The following is a 7,904-nucleotide window of genomic DNA, read 5'->3' as shown; positions in this document are numbered from 1 at the left end:
CATCTGTGTAAACCAGCTCTTTCATGCTGACATCCTGACCAACATATCACCTATGTAAAATATGACACATGCTACACATGGGATACATTTACATTCAAATTATGACATATTTAAGTATAGCATTTGTGAGGAATATAACAAAAACAAATAGCCTTCTGAGAGGCTGGCTGGGTGAACACAGTAGCCAACATTAACACAGCAAAAGAATACAACTTAGGGGAACAAAAATGTGACATACATTGGGGCAAAAGAAATAATGCAAAGGAAAATCATATTAAAAGGCAAGGAAAAAATTGCAAAATCAGTGAGCAATTTTGGGAAAAGTCCTCAGGGCCAAACAATTAGAATTCAAATTGTGAACAACCAGGAAATCCTAACATCTAAAGGCTAGGAAATTACAAAAAAGGAAAAAGTGGAAGAGGAGGAGGAAGAGAAGAAGAAGGAGGAAGAGGAGAAGGACTTACTGAAGGAAAAAAATATAAAGGCTTAGGAAGGCAGGATAAAGGTTACAGGACCCTTATCCATGACAGCACTCAGAACCACCATCTGGTACAGTAGTATGGTGGATCTGTCCATGGTTCTGGCCAATTCACAGAGATGAACGTTACTGCCTCTGCAGATCAGGTGGGCTGAAAGAATTCTTAGAGCCTAACTGATGTGTTTTCAGACTTCCCAGGAAATTACTTTGTAGTAAAGACATATTTCAGAAGAGCAAATTGTACCTAGCTAAAAGAAGAAGGGGAGGTGAATCTCATTTTTCTCCCAGCTATTACATATTTGTACATGATTGATACTAACATTACTACCACCAGCAATTGATCTGAGAATATTGCTATGCGAAAAACAATTTACCATGAAGACAGGCACAAATGTGATGACTCTGAGAAGCAATTTCAAAATAAGAGGCCAGGGTGAAAATAAATCTGAAGTTCACAAGATGGAAATACTACAAATGTCTGTGTGTAAATTTTGGGCTAAGTTTCTTCTAATTCTTTTATTACTTTATCCTGGGCAAAAAGATGATTATTTTATGTAATGACTTGTTCCAAGTATGAGAAAAAATTATTAAAATGAATAGGATGGGAATAAATTAGCTTACACAACAAATAATTTTTTTTTTTTTTTTGCATGTGGAAGAAACCACAACTTAAAAATAAGGTTTTACTTTGTTGTTATAACAACACTAACCAAATAAATAGGTCTTTAAAAATGTCGTATTTTTTATTTTCATGGATTTAGGGGTACATGTGCAAGTTTGTTACTTGAATGAATGTATTGCAGAGTGGTGGAATTTGGGCTGTTGTTTTTATTTAATCTATCTTCAATGCAATCATTTTTAACAGAAATAAGCATGTAGTTTCTCATAAAATTATTAAATGTATAATCAATAAGAAAAATCTATCCATCTGGCAGTTTTGAAGCTTTGATATTAAATATCTTAAATTTAAAGTGTAAGATTTAATACTAACGGGAACATTGCAGTGGTTTTTGAAATCCTTTCCCTGCATTGGAATGAATGGTATGAAGATAGGAAAGGGAAACTGGAATAAATTGCCCACATTGAGGAGAATGGTAATCTAATGAGACCACCAAGCAGAGGCAGGAACGGTCTTTCCAGCTTCACAATCAAGTTATTAAAAAGCACAGTACAGACTTAAAATCACATTTCCAACCATCATCACTTGGAAATGCAAGCACTTGAAAGTCACCTTGTGTTATACCTCTTGTCTTTATATTCTGATTTTGGAAAAGTCCCTGGGTTTGGTGACAAGAATATTAAAGGATCTTGGGACACAGATTGTTGGCCTCATCAAAATGGTGATAGATGAACAGTATAACCTTTTGGTACTCAAGTTTTTCTCAAAAATAATACATGAGCTATCTGGTCCACAGGGTTATTTTGCGTTTTAAATATATATGCATGAATATATATATATAATAAATATATCATATATATACATATATGTGTGTGTGTATATATATATACGCACACACACATATATATAAAGAACCTAGAGATCAGAAGATTTTATTAAAGTCCTTGGGACCTGAAGTGAGTTGTCCCAAACCCTAATTGGGTTTGGCCTGGAGGAATCTTAATCCTCCCCAAGGCACCTGAAAGTTTCTGGAGATTACTCATTTTTACTTGCCTTTATTGCTGGGCTTTCTGTGTACTAATTGGTTAGTCTGGAAAGAATCGCATTAACTGAGACATGGAACTCAAGACCCCCTCAAATTTTCAGTCCCAAACCTGCATATCAAACCCATAAAGATACTCAGGAGTACTTTTGCTCTGGAGTTAGTAGGAGGCACTCTTTAGGGAAAGCAGGTGAGTTAGTTATAAAAAATAAAAAGACTTTTCCAGTTACATTGGTTTTAATGATCTTCAATAAAATGACCACACAACAATGGAACTATGGAAATTTCCTTAAAGTGGTCCCAAAATAAATACTTATAATACACAGACCACACTCAAATAGTGTGGTATAAATATTAAATGGCATAGTTTAGTGAAATTCTAGAAGGAAAAAACATGGAAGACTAGAGATAGAATTATTCCATCTCCGTGATGGTTTGTTCATATAGCAGAGGCTAACTAGAACAAACCTGTGATGTAGCCATCCTTTAATATTCACCAGATGTTTTAAAGCAAAGGTAGGTTCAGAGCACCTGGCACAGGCTATGGACTTAACATATATGTTGCTTTTAGCCAACAGATGCCCCTCTCCTACCAGAAGTTTGACTTATTAGATTCTTCTTTACTCATAAACAAAATAAAGCAAAATGCATCTGATAGATTTTATTTTGAAAATTGAACTGTCTTTAGGAGTTCTTGGAATCTTTGCTAAGGGTGTATTTTGATGATTTTGGTCATAATTTTTGGATAATGGTGCTATGGAGGATGCAAAATAAAAACTATGACTGTCTTTTAACCTGCTTCAGACCAGATCATTAGTAGTTTGAACCCATTAGTAGAAAAAGAGACTATACTTTCACAACCAGGAAAAAATTCTAGGCTGAGCGTGGTGGCTCATGGCTGTAATCCCAATACTTTGGAAGGCCAAGGAGGGCGGATCACTAGGTCAGGAGTTCAAGACCAGCCTGACCAACATGGTGAAACCCCATCTCTACTAAAAAAACAAAAATTAGCCAGGCATGGTGGCGCTTGCCTGTAATCCCAGCTACTCAGGAGGCTGAGGGAGGAGAATCACTTGAACCCAGGAGGTGGAGGTTGCAATGAGCCAGGATTGTGCCATTGCACTCCTGCCTGGGCAACGCAGCAAGACTCCATCTCAAAAAAAAAAAAAAATTCTACCCGTTCACCAGAGCCTAATATATGAACAATAAAACACAGACCTTAAGGTGCAAAATTTTAGTTAGACAGGAGGAATAAGTTCAGGAAACCTATTGTACAATATGGTGACTATAATTAATCATGTTGTATCCTTTTTTTAACTTTTATTTTAAGTTCAAGGGTACATGTGCAAGTTTGTTATACAGGCAAACTCATGTTATGGGGGTTCATTGTACAGATTATTTTATCACATAGGTATAAAGCCTAATACCCATTAGTTATGTTTCCTGATCCTCTCTCTCCTCTCACCCTCCACCCACCAACAGGTCCCAGTGTGTGTTGTTTCCCTCTATGTGTCATGTGTTCTCTTTAGCTTCCACTTGTAAGTGAGAACATGTGACATTTGGATTTCTGTTCCTGCATTAGTTTGCTAAGGATAATGGCCTCCAGCTCCCTCCAGCAGCTCCATCCATGTTCCTGCAAAGGACATAATCTTGTTTTGTTTGTTTGTTTGTTTTTTGTTTTTGTTTTTGTTTTTGTTTTTTTGGCTGCGTGTATTCCTTGGTGTATATATACCACATTTCTTTGTCCTGTCTATCATTAATGGGCATTTAGGTTGATTTCATGTTTTTGCTATTGTGAATAGTGCTGCAATTAACATGCGCATGCTTGTGTCTTTATGATAGAATGATTTATATTCCTTTGGGTATATACCCAGTAATGAGATTACTGGGTGCAATGGTAGTTCTGTTTTTAGGTCTTTGAGGAATTGCTACACTGTCTTCCACAATGGTTCAACTGATTTACACTCCCACCAACGTTGTATAAGTGTTCCTTTTTCTCCACAACCTCACCAGCTTCTGTTATTTAAAAATTTTGTAATCATAGCCATTCTGACTGGTGTGACATAATATCTCTTTGTGGTTTTGTCTTGCATTTCTCTAACAATCAATGATATTGAGCTTTTTTGATATGAGCTCTTTGGCTGCATGTATGTTTTCTTTTGAAAAGTATCTATTCATGTCCTTTGTGAAAATTGCTAAATGAGTAGATTTTAAGCACTCTTGACTCATGGAAAAATGGTAATTTTGTGAGGTAATGCATCTGTTAAGTAGCTAGATTTAGTTATTCCACAATACACACATATTTCAAAAATGATTTAAAATATATACAATTTTAATTTGTCAATTAAAATTTCAATTTATCAATTAAAATAATAAATAAATAAGCAATTGAAAAACAAAGACCTCAATTACCCAATGGCGTTAGGAACAATATATTAACAAAGATGACTTTAAGTGGCTAGATCAATAGGTATATAAGGTCCTGACCGAAAGACCAACTCATGGACGAGGTTTACGGTTTATGTGACTGAAGGAGGAACACTCTTCAAGTGTTTAGCCTCACAGGCAAACTGACATGAATTCTGAGACTCAGGATGTTATTAGCAAAGTGTGTGGCAGCTCCAAGCAAATTACTCATCTTACTATTATGCAACCCTGGAAGGGTGAGGAAGTGGGGACGGTGATGTCACCTGCATTAGCTGAGAGCTACTGCTGATGGCTGGAGCCAGAGCAGCAATCTTGGACTCTAAGATAATCTCCGGAATGGAGTTAATACAGAGCTTGCACATTACAGCTACACACCAGGTAAAAGCTAGTATTGATGATATAGTTGGGCAAATTGTGAATACCTTTAAGAGTTAAAATTTGCATAATGCCTGTCTTTCATGCTAAGCACTTTGCTCTGTTGGATGCTTTTCTAAACAGTGTGGGAGGAGACAAGGGAAACGAGGGTGGGTGTGATAGAGTCAGACAAGTCAGAGTTTAAGACCTAAATTGGACCTTGTTAGCAATCTAGGTGTGACTTAGAGCAAGATTTTAAATTTATGGTGCCTCCACACAGTCTTTTGTGAACCCTTTTAGTATTGTGAGAATTAAATAGGATAAAACATACACAGTGCCTTGTATAGAGTAAATCTTCACTAAAATTATTGTATTATTATAAGCATAATCATATTACTGACTAGAAGACCAAGTATTTCAGCTCCTCTTAGTATTATCACCCTCTCATTAGAAGCCTCATTTTGGACTGGCTTGCCGTTGTGTTAGTCACTTTTATTTAAGTATATTTTTTGAATTGGCTAGATCCAGACAGGCCATGGAAGGTGAATCAGTTTCAATGCATTCCAGAGGTTTTGGTTAGGTCACACATTAAAGCACCCAGTTATTTGGGGCTTCTTTGCCACGTCCTGGAATTTTACCTGAAAACCAGGATGATATATGGCCACAGAATGATCTAACTGCTGGCCATTGAAACAAGCAAAGAAACGCCATGAGCAGCTTCCAAAACCCATCCTATGAGAAAGGAGGAAGGCACCCTTAGTTTATTTCTCCATTTTTTTCTCTTTCTTCCTTTTCGCTGGCTGGAATGCAGTTCTGTATGGTTTTTGTTCAGGAAACACTTGCCTTTCCTGTTACTAAGTTTGCCAGAATCCTTTTCTTTGTGTGTTTCTAGGCTGCAGTTGGCCAAAGAGAACTTTGTGGTGGTTTGGAGAAGCAATGTGAGGACACAGTTTCAATGCCTGAAGGTCACGGTTGTCATTTGCAGAGAGAGACAGGTGCAGAGGTGGGTTCTGGTTTACCACTGCCTCTCCCCACCTCATGTCCAGCTCTCCCTATTAACTCCTAGCCCTGTTGACCAAAAGCAAACCCAGGCTGATCACTGGATTCTTGGCTGCAAACTCACAGAGGCACTATCTGTGAAGAGGCAAGAGCTTCCATAAACTTCTCCACCAGCCCTGCTAGGGGCCCACTCTGGTTGTTAGGCATGCTTGGCTTCTAATTTCTCCTGGAACCTCTGACGTGTCCATTGGTGTCAGTGCTCTGGGAGGTCTGGCTGATGACTTTCCCCTGATTCTCCAACTCCCGTTTTTGGACCCTTACTCTCTAGCACCTTCCACAATTGTGTAAAGTTGAATTCCTATAATAAATTTCTTATTCCACAGCACTCAGAGTGGTTATGCTTTCCTGATTCTGCACTTGTATTATGTTTGATTACTGTCAGACATCATTCTGAGACCATATCAGCCTAATCTCCTCCAGAATCACTTGAACTGAAATGGATTTTGATGTTAACCTCTCAGTTGTTATCCGAGTTCCTTATTAAAGCATCCAAGGAAAAATGTGGCCTGCATTTTTTAAATGAAACTGATGTCAGAAGACCTATCTATCATGGCACTCAATGTTACTGTTAGAAGGTTTATGTGAGAAATGCCTTGTTATTTGTTGTCAGTTTAGACTTTATTTCTTTTGAAGCATTGGTGTGCTTCTTCCTTTTTGGGAAACCCTTTTATTTCCATTTTTGCCCTCACTTCCAGGAGGCTCAGAGTCATAAATATTGCCTAATTATAGGAACTAGCTTACTTCTCAAAGTATTTGGTTATTCCTCTCTTTCGTGTATTTAATTAATTCTATTTTACTTATCTGAATTGCACTTGTCTTCTTTTTTTAAAATTAGGGAAAAGTGCAAATGCAGTCTCCCATGACAACAAATGATGCAGTCGAGTTTCCCATATTTGGGGAAATTGCGGAAGTTTGTACACCCAGAGTGCAATGGATAAGCCTCACCCTGGGAAAACCATCTTTGTGATGATGGTATTTGCCCTGAGAGGTAAGTATCATGCTTGTCTTTTATTGCAACTTGTGCCAAATTAGAAATGGTTGGGTCACAATAACGGACTAGAGCCATCTGAGTTAGACATGCTACCTACATTTTCTATATCTTTTAAATTTTATTTTACATATGAGCAAACTGAGGTTCAGTAATGTTACGGGATGCTAAGTGGTCAGTGACAAGACCTGCAGGTGGATGCATTTGACCTTTGGCTCATGCTTTCTTTATGTGTCAGACTGCTTCCCTGGTTGAAAGAGTCAGGTATAAACACATAGACAGTGAAATCAGCATCTCTGTCCCTCTTAACCTGATTTGAGAATGTAGACCTCAACATGGGTCCCTTTCTTGTCTATCAAAGAAGTTTGTGACTGTAAGTGAGACATGAAGCACATGTGTTATGAAATGGAAGTTGGTGGTGAAGATAATGAAAATGAGGTGGTGATGGAGATGATGGTAATGCATCATTCTTGTGCAAAGGAAGATTGTGATGATTTTCAGTCACTGTCCTCTATGCTCTCATTGTGCATTATATTTTCAAGAGATCCAGCACATAAGAACTTATAATGTAAGTTGAAGGTTTTATTACCACATAAAATAAATTCCCTAACTCCAATAATCACTTAAAATAGCTAAAATGATCCACTGAGTGCTCACTATATATCAGGCACTGCTTTAGTTCCTTACACATGTTAACTCCTTTAATACTCTAGGCCAGGCGTGATGACTCACACCTGTAATCCCAGAACTTTGGGAGGCCGAGGCCAGCGGATCACGAGGTCAAGAGATCAAGACCATCCTGGCTAACACAGTGAAACCCCGTCTCCACTAAAAATACAAAAAATTAGCCGGACGTGGTGGTGGGCACCTGTAGTCCCAGCTACTCGGGAGGCTGAGGCAGGAGAATGGCTTGAACCCAGGAGGCGGAGCTTACAGT

The 7,904-nt window shown here is 38.0% G+C and overlaps 1 non-coding gene across 1 annotated transcript; it reads right to left on the bottom strand.

Annotated features, from left to right (window-relative positions):
• Positions 1–6,811: 6,811 nt before the first annotated feature.
• LOC119622321 (U1 spliceosomal RNA) lies at positions 6,812–6,975 on the bottom strand. The gene has a single exon (XR_005238966.2). It is a non-coding gene; the product is annotated as a U1 spliceosomal RNA (small nuclear RNA).
• Between the last annotated feature and the right edge of the window lie 929 nt (positions 6,976–7,904).

The sequence above is a fragment of the Chlorocebus sabaeus genome, chromosome 2 (assembly GCF_047675955.1).
Source record: "Chlorocebus sabaeus isolate Y175 chromosome 2, mChlSab1.0.hap1, whole genome shotgun sequence".
Lineage (NCBI taxonomy): Eukaryota > Metazoa > Chordata > Mammalia > Primates > Cercopithecidae > Chlorocebus > Chlorocebus sabaeus.
The sequence above is the reverse complement of the archived record's forward strand: the minus strand, read 5'-3'. Positions and strand labels throughout refer to the sequence as shown.